Genomic DNA, 16,585 nt, shown 5'->3' on the forward strand with positions numbered 1-16,585 from the left:
AGGAAATACCATTTGGTGAAATGGTATGAGGTTTGCAGGCAAGGACATGGGGGGCCTGGGGATACAAAATCTAGCATGTATGAACAAGGCTTTGTTGTGTAAATGGTGGTGGAAATTATATACAACTGAGGGATTGTGGCAAGATATAGTTCTAGAAAAGTATGTTAAGAATAAAAGTGTGGGCAATGTTTTGGCCAAACAGGGAGATTCGCAGTTTTGGGGGGGGGGATACTAAAACATAGAGATCATTTTGTCTCTCTGTGTAAGTTCAAAATTGGAGATGGTAAAAGAGCTTGATTCTGGGAAGATTGGTGGATTGGCAATGCTCCATTAAAAAAGAACTTCCCTAGACTATATGATCTATGCTTTGATAAAAGGAAAACAGTTAAAGAAGTTTTAGATAATGGATTAGACAATGTCCAGTTTAGGAGAACCCTACTAGGAGATGCAAGAGAATTGTGGGGGTATATTAAAGAGGCTTGTGGTGTGGTGACATTGAATGAGGAGAGGGATGAGATTAAATGGACTCTTGATAAGAAGGGAGTTTATACTGTTAAGTCCTTTTATAGACACCTGATCGAAAACGGTGTCAAATATCCACACTTGTATATGTGGAAGATTAAAATGCCACCTAGAATTAAGGTGTTCATGTGGTTGGCCCTTAGGAAAAGTATTCTCACAAAAGATAATCTGATTCGTAGGGGGTAGAAGGGAGATGATAAATGCCCTTTTTGTGGGCAAAAAGAGGACATAAACCATCTTTTTTTGGCTTGTTCGGTTGCTAGATTATTATGGAACATATTAAAATGTGCTTTCAATCTTAAGGACATTCCAGATACACTGGATGTTGTTATGAGAACTTGGGTAAATACCTTTGGAAAAGATGAAAAAAGTCTGGTCATGATAGGAGTTTCAGCGATTTGCTGGACTATCTGGAAACTTAGGAATAGTGTGATATTTGACAACAATAGGGTGAATGATCCCTGTGTTCCTGTTTCCCTGTTTATTAAAAACCTAAATGATTGGAATATTTTGCAGACAAATCCCGCAAGAAGTAAGCTAATGGAGGCTGGAGTGAAGCTAGTAAGTGAGGTGGCAGAAGAAATATTCAAAGCAGCGTATGGGTGGCGCCTGAAGACTGGGAGGATCGAAGGGTAGCTGAAGCCCTCCTTGCTGCGATGGATAAATTTTGGCTCCTGCCTTTTCATGCTGGCTTTGCTCCATTTTGCTGATATTCAGACTAAGTTGATGTCCCTGTAATATTGAGTCTGATAATAGAACTGGTAGTTTTCCCTTGTAGCCTCTGTTCTTATAACAGAGTGTGTTGTCGCTCTGGGGCTGGATTCTCCTGAATCTAGACCTTGGACCACTCTTGTAGGTTCCTCCCCGCTGTCTTTGGGTTTTCGGAGAGGGGAAGGGATGGCTTCTCCTCCTTTCCCAATATGGCAGTGGGGTGGATCAATTAGAAGAGTGGAGTCTCGTGTTGGGGGTTATTGTGTTTCTTTTTTCCTTTTTTCTGTAACAAGACTTGGTGATTTTTGTTAATGGAAATCGGAGAGAGCGCTCTCTTTTATCAAAAAAATCAAAAAATGTCTTACATTATGGGACGGAGGGAGTATATGTCAAAAGGTTTGCTCGCGTATTCGAATTTGCTCTTTACCATTACATTAACATTTTTTAATTAATACATGAAGTTTTTATTGCGAAAGTTTCCATGTTATCGGATCTTTCATGCACGCCTGGACTCCACAACTTACTTCATGCTATTATTGTTACTAAGCCGCATTTGCTTTTATTGAAACCATTACGCCTGAGACTGGTCAACAGAAAAAAGAGGCACCCTCGAAGAAAAAGGAGGCACAACCAATCCATAACATCATCCTTTTTCTTCACTTTCTTCAACTATTTGAATCTTCTTCACTCATGATCATAACTAAAACAAAAATTATAGTTCCAAATTCATATTACCTCATCTAAGCAATAAAATGTGAAACCAATATTCACCCTAAAACTTTAGACACTCATGAACTAAAATAAAAATTATAGTTCCAAATTCATATTACCTTGCCTAAGCAATAAAATGTGAAACCAATATTCACCATCAAACTTTAGGCACTCATGAACTAAAATAAATATTATAGTTCTAAATTCATATTACCTCGCCTAAGCAATAAAATGTGAAACCAATATTCACGATGGAACTTTAGACACTGATGATTGTGAGGTTTTCAAACGACACCGCATGCTTATTCAAATAGAACAGAAAATGACCCCTTAAATGTCTACAAAAGTCAAATATTCACACACCAACACAGCTCTCACCACATGGTTTCCAAACCTTCTCTCATAACCATGCTACCCATAAGGAGGCTACGCCAAGGTAGGTGCCTGGCTACAATGTCAGTACTTCCATTGGCATTACACCACATGTAAAAATGGTTCGATGCAAAATATGTTCACATCAGGAGAAGAGAGTCACATCGGCGCATTCTGCCATTCTTGGTTTGGTTTTTCAAGCGCCTTCGTTGGAATCCATATTGGCTTCTCAAAAATTCATTCCAAGATCTTTATGTGTTCTTCTTATCCTTGTCTTTTAAACCATCAACTGAGCAAGACTACATTAATAAGAGAATGCATGAATGGATACGAGACTTATGGCTGACTGACATATACCAACCAAACCCTTAGCCCTTGCTTTACTTAGGGCAACATACGAATTGACAGAACCATCTAATAGCTGTTATGGAATCAGTTTGGAATGAATGCCATAATTTTTTTGACCAACTCATCTACTACCACTATAAAAGCACGAGAGGGCGGAGAACGGAATCATCTCATCCATTGAAGCATATGATCTGATGGTCTAAATCACTCCAACATATCAAACGCGTTTTACACTTTAATTACCCACCCTGCCACTCCTAAACTCCTCCGCCTCTTCTAAGAAAAACTGCCTAGACTGATCGCACGCATGTCTCAATTGCGTTTACCACAGAACTTATCCCGCGCCGCGCACCACTTCCTCCTCGCACGTTCGCACGCACAAGAGCGCTCCATCCCCAACCTCCCTCCTCTCCTGCTCGGCGCAGCCCCCTCGCCCGCCCCTCGCCTCGACCTGCCGCAGCTTCAGCGAAACCACCACCATAGCCTCGGCCCACCGCAGCTTCATCGACGCCGCCCCTCACATTTCCGTGTCGCCCCCAGCCATCGCCTCGCCAGGCCTCGGCCGTCGGGGACGCCGGCTAGACCGCCTGGCGGGCCTTCGGGGACGCCGCCCGGTGATTGCTGGCTACCCCATCATCGTCTCTCCCCGTCCTCAACATGTGTGCAGACGCGGCACCACGGATCTTGGGGCGAGGGACGAAGGAGCCTCGCCATGGCTTCGTCCTCTTGTTCGTCCTCTCATCCTGCACCATCATGTGTTCGCCAGCGACGAAGGAGCAGCCGCGGTTGATCCTGCACCATCCTATGGCCGTCACGCATGTAGCCGCTGACCGCTGTCCACCACGCCGGCACCGCCATCTAATGTGCAGGTACGGCGAACAACCCCATATCTCTCCTAATCCTTTTTTTTGCCCTCACATGGATGCGCAGAGGTACAGATTAGAGAGCGTGCACTTGCAAGCTTTTCATCTAGAAAAATATCTCAGAATCAACTGATTCATGGTGTTACTGTCTATTTAGACATCTCCATATTACTGTCTCACTGAAACTTACACTCCTTGATTCAATGCCGCACCCGGGAGCTGCCGCCTCCACCGAGGACATGGACACACACAGGGCGACCGCTGGCGAACGATGCCGTACATGCCATCGCGCCTCTGCGCTGCTGCACCGCGGGCGCACAGGGGATGTCCATATCAGTTGTACGGTCGTGTCGAACTATGAGTTGTACTGAATTTTTCTATATCCAAACTGAATTGGTCATTAACCGCCTTCCTATCACTCGCTATTGTGGGTGAGAGCAGAGCGGATGCAACCATGGGTCAAGTCAATTGATCTTTGGTGGTGCGGGAAGATGCCGAGGCTGGACTCGGCGGGCACAGCCACTCCCGCATACCCGGTTGTGGGCTAGGACGCGGACTCGGCTGCCGCTCCCGACGATGAGGGATATACCGCCGCTGGCTTGGTGATGTAGTTTTTTTCCCGGGTCCTAGGGATTTTACAAGAAGTTGTTTGTCCATGCTGATTTCCGTCAGATGCACATATTTCAGAGGACAGTACTCTTCTTATAGTTCTACTTGCAGGGATCCCCGTGCATTGAGGGCACCGAGTCAATGGAGTTGTGTGCGGCCACGACAACGACACACATAAGGTTTTCTAGGCAAGTTTAAGAGGGGTTCCTTGAAGGTACTGAAACGATCTAAACATCAAACTCTTTTTGTGCTTGCTTGGTAGTATAATCTACACTACTTAACAAATCTTCTCATTTCTTCAGTTATAGGCACATCTTTTAAGAAATCTTGTCAGAGGAAGAGACGACAGTCTTTAGAGAATTTGAATCATAGGATGTTGATAAATAGAGGGATAATTAATCTTGAGGTACTAAGGGCTGGATTATAGAAGTTTGGTACCAACTTTACCCAATTAGAAATAACAGTTGATGGAGCTGTACTGATAGCCCAGACGTTAAACAATATCTTCTTTTGTCCTGTATATGCACAGTTACATTCTTCTTCTTGCAATTGTATTTATTAACTATCTTCTTGCCTTCACATATACACTCATGGATGATTTTTATTTAAGAGCATAACTTCATGAAAGGAAGAGGTTATAAAGTTTACTCACATATTCTGGTTTCGAAAACAAAATAAGAAAGGCCAATCTGCAGGACCTTGTTGTCCATAGCGGGGGTGATATAGTCAAAGGCTCTTTTCGCTTGCTCATTTCACAATGGCTGTGAAGTAATGTGGTGCACACTATACTCTGTTAAATGTGAATTTACTCGTAATCTACATTTACATGCTGCTTCAGCAATTATCAGTGTGATAGTGTGCGCTTAGTGACGCCAGAGAAGTGAGAAAGGTCGCCGTTTGGTGTGGGCCAGAATACTCACGCATCACTCTACGCTTATTTCACTTGTTGTGTTGTCTCCAATTGTTGCAATACTGTCATCTCATTCAATTTTGTTTTTCAGAGTTGAGAAATGATGGATAAATAACAGAATTATGTTCGTATTTTCATTAGTTTGTGCAATTCATTTGGAGAAAAAAGTTGTTACGCTTAATTCATTAATTTTTTATAGTGATATTTTGAGCAGAATGGAAAAGATTTGGTGCGGATCTGAATGTGCTGATGAAATTACGGTCCAATAGAGGAACAAATGTGCTTCTGGTCTCTTCCATAATTGTGAAGATCATTTTTGGGTGGTTATTCATGGGCTGGACTTCACCTTCAGGTCAATGGTCTTCTTTCTAGCATGAAGCAGAGGATTATAACTACCGGGAAGCATAGGATGTTGTTCATGAATTCGACAGTAATTTTGGTGAGGATGTGAAATCCCTCCTTCTGCTCATTCCAATCTTTCAAATTGATTTATTCATTGTTGTACCTTTCCTTGATCTTCTCTTCATTCCGATTAAATTTCTCACCGCTTCTCCTAATGGTCCAGCCAATTAATAAGAGAAAAGAGCGAGAAGAAAAATGTATGACACAAGAAGAGATACCTCTACAAGAAGTGGAAATAGGTATTCCTTATATTCTAGAGATCATGCATGATCATGAAAAATCTTGAAACATGTACTGACAAGAGAAAGGAGGAAGTGAAGAAAAACTCTTCACGTGACATCACGATAAGCTCTGTTCTGTTGTAAACATGTACTCGAGTGTTCCTATCATCGAGTTTTTCTATTTCCAACAGTTCACAGGTACTCCCTCCGTTCCAAAATAGATGACCCAATTTTATTCTAACTTAGTATAAAGTTGGGTCATCTATTTTGGAACGGAGGGAGTATAAGTCAAAAGGTTTGCTCGCATATTCGAATTTGCACTTTACCATTACAGTAACTTTTTATTGCGAAAATTTCCATGTTACCAGATCTTTCATGCACTCCTAGACCCGATAACTTACTTCAAGCTATTATTATTACTAAGCCGCATTTGCTTTTCAAAAGATATTGAAACCATTATGCCTGAGACTAGTCAACAGAAAAAAGTGGCAGCCTCGAAGAAAAAAGAGGCACAACCAATCCATAGCATCATCCTTTTTCTTCACTTTTCCAACTATTTGAATCTTCATCACTCATGATCATAACTAAAATAAAAATTATAGTTCCAAAATTATATTACCTCGCCTAAGCAGTAAAATGTGAAACCAATATTCACCATGAAACTTTAGAGACTGATGATTGTGAGGTTTTGGAAGAAAGACACCCCATGCTTATTCAAATTGAACCGAAAATGACCCCTTAAATGACTACAAAAGCCGGACATTCACACACCAATACACATCTCACCACATGGTTCCAAACCTTCTCTCATAACCATGCTACCCACAAGGAGGCTACCCCAAGGGAGGTGCCTAGCTACAATTTCAGTACTTCCATTGGCATTACACCAGTTGTAGAAATGGTTCTATGCAAAATATGTTCCATTGGCATTCTCGAAAATTGGTTTTCCAAGCGCCTTCTTTGGAATCCATATTGGCTTCTCGAAAATTCATTCCAAGATCTTTTTTTTCTTATCCTTGTCTTTCAAACCATCAAGTGAGCAAGACTACATTAATAAGAAAGTGCATGAATGGATACGAGACTGATGGCTGACTGACATATACCAACCAAATCCTTGGCCCTTGCTATACTTAGAGCAACGTACGAATTGACAGAATCATCTAATAGCTGTTATGGAATCAGTTTGGAATGAATGCCATAATTTTTCTGACGAACTCATCTTATTAAGACTTTTTTCTTAGCCCGACTTGCAAGACAGTTAGATTATATTATCAAATGAGAAGAAAGGGATATCTAGAATGTCATTGATAGGCCTAAGTACCTCAGTTAGAGTCACTGTAGGCTTCATTGGAGGAAAATAGGTGACACAACCTACACGAGTCAAAAATAAAGCAGTTCCAATATGTTCAAGCCCTGTTGTGAGTTGATGCTTGAATCGTGGTTTCCGATGCTTCTCACATTGCTGAAAAGACCCACCGAGCTAGATTGTTGGACACCCTCTTATACTCAAAATATTAGTGGGTGTAGGCTTTGGTTCAAGACTTGGCCCATTGCTCTCTTACTTCGAAATACCCTTTCCTTCCAAACTATTGTAAGTGATATGGCTCAAGGCTTTCGGTTCCATCAATTACTGAAGGGATTCAATTCATGCTTGGACTAATTATTCAAGCGTTAGGTCATACATTTCAAGAGAAAATGGAAGACATTAAAAATCTATTCATTTTAGTCACACTTATGTTATTTCTTACTGGATATTCTTCCAACACATTGATGTTTGGCCTTCAATCACATTTTAGCTTGATGTTGTTCTTTTTCTTGCGGGCTGACTTGTAGTAGCAGACATACAGGACGAGGCCGAATAGTGTACCGTGCCCATTAGGGATATGTGGTGAATGAAAGAAGATAAGTGTCTCGATTACTAACCCTGAACCTGAGATGTAGATATTCCTGACCGTGAGATAGAGGTTATATCCATCTCCAGGTTCCAACCTCAACTTATATAACTTGAGAGTGTCTCTCCAACCATGGTGGCTCTTGTCTTTGTTCATACACTGCAGACCCCCAATGGTCTCGGTGCATTATTCGGGGTTGTGTTGTATGCATGCTACTACAAGTCGACCTACAAGAAGGACAAGAATGTGAATATAAGATGTGATTGAAGGCCAAATATAAATATCTTGGAATAATAACTAGTAAGAAATAAAATGGGCGGAACTTAAATGAATAGATTTTTATTGACTTTCAATTGCTCTTCAAACGTATGACCTATTGCATGAATAGTTAGTACAATGATGCATTGAATTCCCTTCATTAATCGATAGAACTGAATGCTTAAGCCATACTACTCACAATACTTGTAAAGGAAAGTGGAATCAGAAGTAAGAGAGCAATGTGTCAGGTATGGAACTCCACCGTAGACTACGCCCACTAACTTGAGTCCAAATGACATGATTGAGTGTCCTTGTGTCTAATGTTGGGGACCATGTATGATTTATTTTCCCTAGTTTTTGTCAGGATGTTTTAGTATTTATGCATTGATTGGATATGTTGTCCAACTATTTGTGTATCGACCATGACTTATCGCATATGACATGTTAGGAGCTAGTCCCTCCGTCCCATAATATAAGAACGTTTTAGCTTCAAAAACGTTCTTATATTATGGGATGGGGGGTATATGTCTTTGAAGATAAATGATAACGGTGCATGGTCAGCTTTCTCTATGTGTATGGTTTTCTCGGAGCCCGGGTTGCATCAAAATGCTCTCTGCTTTCTTTTCTTTTTGCCGAAATCTTAATCTGCGAGTGCAACTGCCCACCCGCTGGAATACTGTTCTCTGTCCTCGCATTTTAGTAGTGTCGTGGCAAAAATTGTGCAGACTACAAGAGACTCATCCTTCCTTTGTTCAAAAAAACACCATTTATGATACTTCCTTCCTGGAGGCTCGTCTCTATTGTGTCAGTCAATTTAGATGCACGACTACCAATTATATTCAGGGCACCTGAATCCTAGAGATCTGTGATGTGTGTGTAATATATCATTTTAGTTAAGGTCCATTAGTTTATTTCACAGTGGAGCACGTACGTGAAACAGTTTGACTAACATGACTACCACATGAATACATGATCGCTTAGCTTGGATGTATTCTAGTACTCCCTCCGATCCATATTACTTGTCGCTCAAATAGATTTATCTAGTACTAAAATACATCTAGATACGTCTGTTTCAGCAACAATTAATATGGATGATCAATCCATGGACAACGAAAGGTTCAGTGTTAGATAACATAAAGGGTGGCTTTTGCAATAATCTTGGAGGCAAAGCTAGGTGTCAACTATCAACCAGTGAAGAGCTAGCAAAACTGAAGATAATTCCCTGGAGGCTCAATAGCAGGGGTGACCTAATTAACCTAGCCCTATCTGATCTGATCAGATCAGTGATTACATCGTACAGATTAGGCCACATGGAACTAAGCCAAGCAGAGATAGAATTAGGTCAGCACTTTCATTTGTGTAAAGGAAACGGAAAGTGGCTAGCGTGTATGTATCATATTTGCATGTCTGGCGCCATGTCGTACTGCATGCTCACGCTGGTCGGGAACTGTGAGATCCAATCCTGATAGCAAAATATACACTTGAGATTTGTCTGTTCCTTCATTTCATCTGATGCTAATTAAGCTGGCCACGGTTTGCCTAATCAGGCCTGCCAATTAGGCCTGCTTTGTTAAGTAGTATTAGTATTATCCTTGCTTAGTTATTTGTTAAACTAATACAGTTGAAAGTACCCACTAGATCCCAACTTTATCTACCTTGCCTAAATTAAACAATCTAAACGTTCTCTAACCTATCCAAACTAACCGTGCAAATTGAACCTATTTTGATGTACTCTTTAGCAATATTAAAATTTATTAAAGTTGCACACACAAATATGCGAACACTTTTTAATTACATAAACATTTTGTAAACTATGGGAACAGTTTTCTAAATAGCGTTTTCAATTCTAAATTTTATAAACATTTCTTAAAATGCATGAACATTTTTGTAAATATGTGAACATTTTTAAAATGCCATGATTCTTATACAAAATGAACATATTTTTTAAATTACCTACACATTTGTTGATGTAAAACTGAACTACAAAATTAACATATAATGAAAGGATAAACAATCCCAGCAACTAGAGTGCTTGGCTGGTATTCTACTACCCCCTCCGTTCCATATTATGATGTAACCGATGATATGCATTTGGTATTTTAAATGTACATATTTTTGTCTATAAACATGGTCAAATTTTGTAATGTTTAACTTTAAAAAAATCTATATGCACTACATTATGGAATGGATGGAGTACTATTTACTTGAAATTCCAAAGGCTTCATTGATCGTGTATAATTTATTAATTGTTGGTGGTTAATCTATGATGAAGTGTAACGATATATGTATTATTAATGAAAGCTGCTATGATTAAAACCATTGATGAGCAGCTTAGGCGAAAAAAGGTATTACTCTAAAAAAAAGAATGCATGCGTATTGGGTTTTGCTCAAGGAAAGATGCATGAACTAGTTTTGGATGTGAAGCTGTCCGTGAAGAGCTAGCCAGTCTGTAGTTAACTGCCTCAAGGCAAAAGTGGTGGAGACCTAAGTTGGGTCCAATCATTGACTGATCTCACCGTATATAAAGCTAGTCGATCAGCCACGTGGAAACTTAATCAAGCAAAGGCACTTTCACTTGTGCAAAGGAAACGAAAAGTGGACATGATGGGCGTGCACATATCATGTGTGGTGCCATGGTCATGCAAACGAAAAGTAGACTGTTTATGATTCTCCTCCCTGGTAGTGGTTTGTCAAGACGTCATATCTGTGTATCGCCTATATTATTTTTTATCTGACTGAATTTCTTAATCAAATTTTGTTGTTGTTCGGTTGTTGGTACTATAGGGAGGGAGCATGATTGTGTTGAGCAATTAGATTAGACAAACTAAAATAACTGGGCAGATTGGCACTCTGCAATGCATATCAGTGGGAGATCGAGATCTATTAAGTCAATTGAAACAGCATATGCGTCACAGCGGAAAATGAGTCTCTGAACTGAACCCTGCCGGTAGATGGTGACGCAGAGTAAGATTTGACTACATCGTCGTCAGTTGATTGAGGTGCATGATTAACGCAATGGGTTCATGGCACCTGAATCCTAGAGATGCAAGATTAATCTAGGAAAAATATTTCAGCAAAGAAACTTGTTAACCTCGATCTTGTTATTTTACTACAGAGCGCATACCTCGAACCACGTTCAGACTAATACAACTACTATATCACAGTTTAGCTTGGATACATTAGGCTAGTCATAGTGGGAGTAACTTAGCTAGTAACATAGCGCATTCCAAGAAAATTTTGCTTACGTGGCATGTAGTTAATGAGAAGTGGTAACATAGTATGTTACTGTAACATAGCATTTCTCAAGACAAGATGAGTCTACAAGATAATAAATGAAGTCCTCTATAACACTAGTAGTATGTTACCTTGCACTATGAAGGTAGTAACTTAGACTAGTGTCATATGCATGACACTAGTATAAGTTACTCCCCACTATGACCAGCCTTATATAAATACTTGATGAAAGCCTGAACCACCGTCGATGGAGTATGATTTCTTAATTTCTGGTGGTTAATCTGTGATGCAATGTCTGGGTAATCAAATGCAATTTGGTTTTATTGGTTACTTCTTTTGTGAAAGGTTGTATTGATTACTTAACCCAAACTACTATGGCCATGGCCACCAATCCATGGACAGCGAAAGCTTGAAAGTTAAGAATTGAAAAGGGTTAAGTTGGCTTCTCCACTAACCTTGGCGCCAACACTAGGTGCCATCCAGTGAAGAGCTAGCCAAAATGAAGTTAATTACCTAGTTGCTCAAATGGAAGAGTGGCCTAATTAACCTAGCCCGACTTGGTCATCATGGGCTGATCTGATCAGATCAGCTATCATATCGTACATATCAGGCACATGGAAGCCGCCACAATTAGAGAGAAAAGAGGATAGGATTATACGGGCTTTTGCCTGAGCAATATTGGCATGCAAAAAATAATTAGTATGGGTGAAAAAAGGGTAATTGGCACGAGGGGAAATGTATGAAGTGGAGGACCTACGGACGAAAACACATGATGAATAATTACAAACTCCCTTCTATTAGGCCAGCAGCACCTTTCACTTGGGGTAAAGGAAGCTAAAAGTGGCTAGTAGCATGATGAGCACCCATGTATGTGTGGCACCTCGCCCCGATGCCCATGCTGGTCGATCGAGATCCAATCCTAATAGTATATAATATACAGTCGGGATTTGTCTCTTCCCTAGCTGTTGTGTTAAGTAGTAGGGTTGTCCCTGCTTAGTTCCCTGTTTAAGCTAGTACAGTTGGGGATTGGCCTGCCCAAATTATCCCTGCAAATTAAGCCATATTGGTGATTGGCCTGCCCAAATTGACCCTGAAAATTAACCATTGGTCTGTCCAAATTGACCCTGCAAATTAACCACTGTCCACTGGTCTGCCCAAATTGACCCTGTGAATTAAACCATTGATTGATCCCAAGTGCAGGTCAATACAGGCTGGGTTCAGGTGAAATGAGATGAAGGATCCCATCTGGATTTTGTCCAAGTGCAGCCGTGCAAGGTGCAGGCAGCTCCTGGTGGATGGACAAATCGATTGGCTAGCTAGCCCAGCTCAGCTTAGGTGGTGCTCCACTGGGTAGATGATAGCCAGGAGGAGGTGTCCGAACCTGAACCTGACGGTGCAGCCGATGGCGACCCCACCGTCCATTCCCCTCCGCCGTGCCACTGTCGGCATCTCGGTTCCTGCACCATGCGTCCTGATTGTCTTCATCCGGTCTGGTATGCCGTGATGGCCAGGATTCATCATGTGGCAAGTGAGAATCACATCATGGTCGCACAAGCTTGATTGTCTTCTTCCTATCATGCGGTGATGGCCAGGATGCAGCTGATAATCACATCACATGCTGGTTAATTAAGGCAGCTCGGTCCTTTTCACCCACTGATAGACAGATTGATTGGTTACTACAGTTGGCCTTGTTATGGAGGTGCACGTAGCTTAGCTGGTGGATACATACATCGGATCTGACAGGGCCAAAAATATCGGGTCTGACGGGTTTAACAACGAGAGGCCCCTGTCAGCACGGCACAAGTACAAAGAATAAAATTTACCTTCATTATCAGCTGTATGACTTTGAATTGGCAACAGGCACTGATTTTTCAGAGCAACCGTCTCCATTAGATCTTTATCTTTTGCCGGCTCTGAATTCGTATTCCACTCAGCTGCCCTAGATATTTTCCATGGCTGGTTCGTCCTCCTTCCCTTGCTGGATGGACGCTCTCTCTTCTCTGGCACTTTAAATCTTCTCTGAGTGATGCATATTCCAATAATATCCAGGTGTGAGGATTCTATTCCCATATAGTATCTGCTTTTGGACCTGGTAGCTGTTGGCTTTATCTGTCAGCACTGCCCTTTAGCCTAAGCAACAGTTCATCCGGAAAGCAACCCCACCATTTATAATTGTACTATATATACTCATTAGTTAACAGAGGAAAGGTGAGCTTTCTTCAAAAAATTTTACTACTAATTATCTCTCTCGACAAAGGGTCCTTTTTCCCTAATGCACATGTAGAGAATGTACATCAGACAGCAAGCCAGAACAGAGCCATGCTGATGCATACGAGAAGTAGAGTAGTAGAAACTCACTACTTTTTTTCGATAAAGGGTGGATTTTATTAGCTTGTATATATTATATTAGTATTTACTTGGAAGTCCAAACCACTGTCGACGGAGCATGATTTCTTAATTGCCGGTGGTTATTCTGTGATGTATTGATTACTTAGTTAACGAAAGCTTCTATGGCTATGACCAATCCATGGACAGCAAAAGCTTGAAAGTTCAGACTCAAAATATGGTTAAGTTGGCTTTTGCACAAACCTTGGAGCCAAAGCCAGGTGTCAATCAGTGTAGAACTAGCGAAAATAAAGTTAATTACCTAGTTGCTCAAAAAGCAGAATCACCTAATAAACCTAGCTCTACCGCCATTATGGGCTGATCTAATCAGATCATTTATCACATTATACATATCAGGCAAATTTAAGCCGTCACGAGTAGAGAGAAAAGAGGATATGATTACAAAGTTTTGCCTGGGGAATGTTGGCGTGGGAAATGAAAAGGAGGAGAAATGTATGAAGTGGAGGACCAATGTGTGAAACGAAAACACATGATGAATAATCACTAACTCTCTTCTAACAGTGAAGATACAGATGGGCCAATGCAATGAATTAGTGGTAGGAACAGCCACGGAACGTTAGCCGACATTCATGTATGTGATAAGATTTGAGTTGACTGATGCAGGGGGGATTAGACAACATTAGCGTCAGTCGATCAAGTTGATGCATATTCAACCCATTGGATTTAGGCCATCTGGTCCTAGAAATGCCAACATTTTTCTATAGGAAACATTTCAGCGACTTTAAAAGTTGTGTAGGTCCATACTTACCTGGCTTGTATAGGCCCATTTCTTTTAGCGGCTTAAATAATATGGCCTATCTAGAACTTAGTCATCTCTCATCTTGGACTTACAAGTCCCAAATGAGTGGTGTTAGCGTAGTTGTGGTGCTATGAGCAGCATTGCTGGATGCTGCGGTCGTTCAAATGACATGCTGCGAACAACAACCGGTCATACTAGGTGCTACAAACAGCAATGACAAATGTTGTGACAGGTGGGACGACGTGCTGCCAGCAATGAGGGCGGACGATGTGACCGGTGAGATAATATGCTGTGATCGAAGCGACGACGTGCTGCAAGCAGTGCGATAACTTGCTGCGAGGGCCATTGGAAAATGACCCATCCAGCACGAATCTCCACGCAAAGATCCAACGTCTAAGTCTCAGTCAAATGCGTTTTAGCAATACTCTCAGTAATAATTGGGAAGGGGCAGATTTTTTCTTCAGCCACCAAAAAAAACTGCACTGTAGTGGTATTATAAATATTTATTTTTTTCAGAAAAGGAGGAATACCCCCGGCCTCTGCATCTGTTGATGCATACGGCCAATTTATTAATTATTAGCACAAAACCTTACAAAGTCGTACAACAGTAAGACCAAAGCCACCATCTTCGCAACCTTCGCTACTCCTATCTAACTGATGAAGGGGCGCTGATGTTCTGGGCCTAATACCAAACAGACCTCGCAGCCAAACCTAACATCTAAGACCTGTTGGGGAACGTAGTAATTTCAAAAAATTTCCTACGCACACGCAAGATCATGGTGATGCATAGCAACGAGAGGGGAGAGTGTTGTCTACGAACCCTCGTAGACCGAAGCGGAAGCGTTGACACAACGTAGAGGAAGTAGTCGTACGTCCTCCCGGTCCAACCGATCCAAGCACCGTTACTCCGGCACCTCCGAGTTCTTGACACACGTACAGCTCGATGACGCACCCCGATCTCCGATCCAGCAGAGGCGCGGGGAGGAGTTCCGTCAGCACGACGGCGTGGTGACGATCTTGATGTTCTCCTGTCGCAGGGCTTCGCCTAAGCACCGCTACAATATGACCGAGGTGTAATATCGTGGAGGGGGGCACCGCACACGGCTAAGGAACGATCTCAATGATCAACTTGTGTGTCTAGGGTGCCCCCCTGCCCCCGTATATAAAGGAGGGAGGGAGGAGGAGGCCGGCCTAGGGAGGAGGCGCGCCATAGGGGGGGCAAACCTACTCCAAGTAGGTTTGGCCCCCCTTTCCTATTACGAGTAGGAGAAGGAAGGAAGAGGGGGGAGGAGAGAAGGAAAGGGGGGGCCGGCCCCCCTCCCAATTCGGATTGGGCTTGGGGGGGGGGGGCGCCCCCTCCCTTGCTCCTTCTCCCTCCCTTCCACTAAGGCCCAATAAGGCCCATATACTTACCGGGGGGGTTCCGGTAACCTCCCGGAACTCCGGTATATTCCCAATCTCACCCGGAACCTTTCCGATGTCCAAATATATCCGTCCAATATATCAATCTTTATGCCTCGACCATTTCGAGACTCCTCGTCATGTCCGTGATCACATCCGGGACTCCGAACAACCTTCGGTACATCAAAATACATAAACTCATAATGAAACTGTCATCGAAACTTTAAGCGTGCGGACCCTACGGTTCGAGAACAATGTAGACATGACCGAGACACGTCTCCGGTCAATAACCAATAGCGGGACCTGGATGCCCATATTGGTTCCTACATATTCTACGAAGATCTTTATGGGTCAAACCGCATAACAACATACGTTGTTCCCTTTGTCATCGGTATGTTACTTGTCCGAGATTCGATCGTCGGTATCCAATACCTAGTTCAATCTCGTTACCGACAAGTCTCTTTACTCGTTCCGTAATACATTATCTCACAACTAACTCATTAGTTGAAATGCTTGCAAGGCTTAAGTGATGTGTATTACCGAGAGGGCCCAGAGATACCTCTCCGACATTCGGAGTGACAAATCCTAATCTCGAAATACGCCAACTCAACAAGTACCTTTGGAGACACCTGTAGAGCACCTTTATAATCACCCAGTTACGTTGTGACGTTTGGTAGCACACAAAGTGTTCCTCCGGTAAACGGGAGTTGCATAATCTCATAGTTATAGGAACATGTATAAGTCATGAAGGAAGCAATAGCAACATACTAAACAATCGGGTGCTAAGCTAACGGAATGGGTCATGTCAATCAGATCATTCAACTAATGATGTGACCTTGTTAATCAAATAACAACTCCTTGTTCATGGTTAGGAAACATAACCATCTTTGATTAACAAGCTAGTCAAGTAGAGGCATACTAGTGACACTCTGTTTGTCTATATATTCACACATGTATTATGTTTCCGGTTAATACAATTCTAGCAT

This window comes from Triticum aestivum, chromosome 2B (assembly GCF_018294505.1).
Source record: "Triticum aestivum cultivar Chinese Spring chromosome 2B, IWGSC CS RefSeq v2.1, whole genome shotgun sequence".
Classification (NCBI taxonomy): Eukaryota; Viridiplantae; Streptophyta; class Magnoliopsida; order Poales; family Poaceae; genus Triticum; species Triticum aestivum.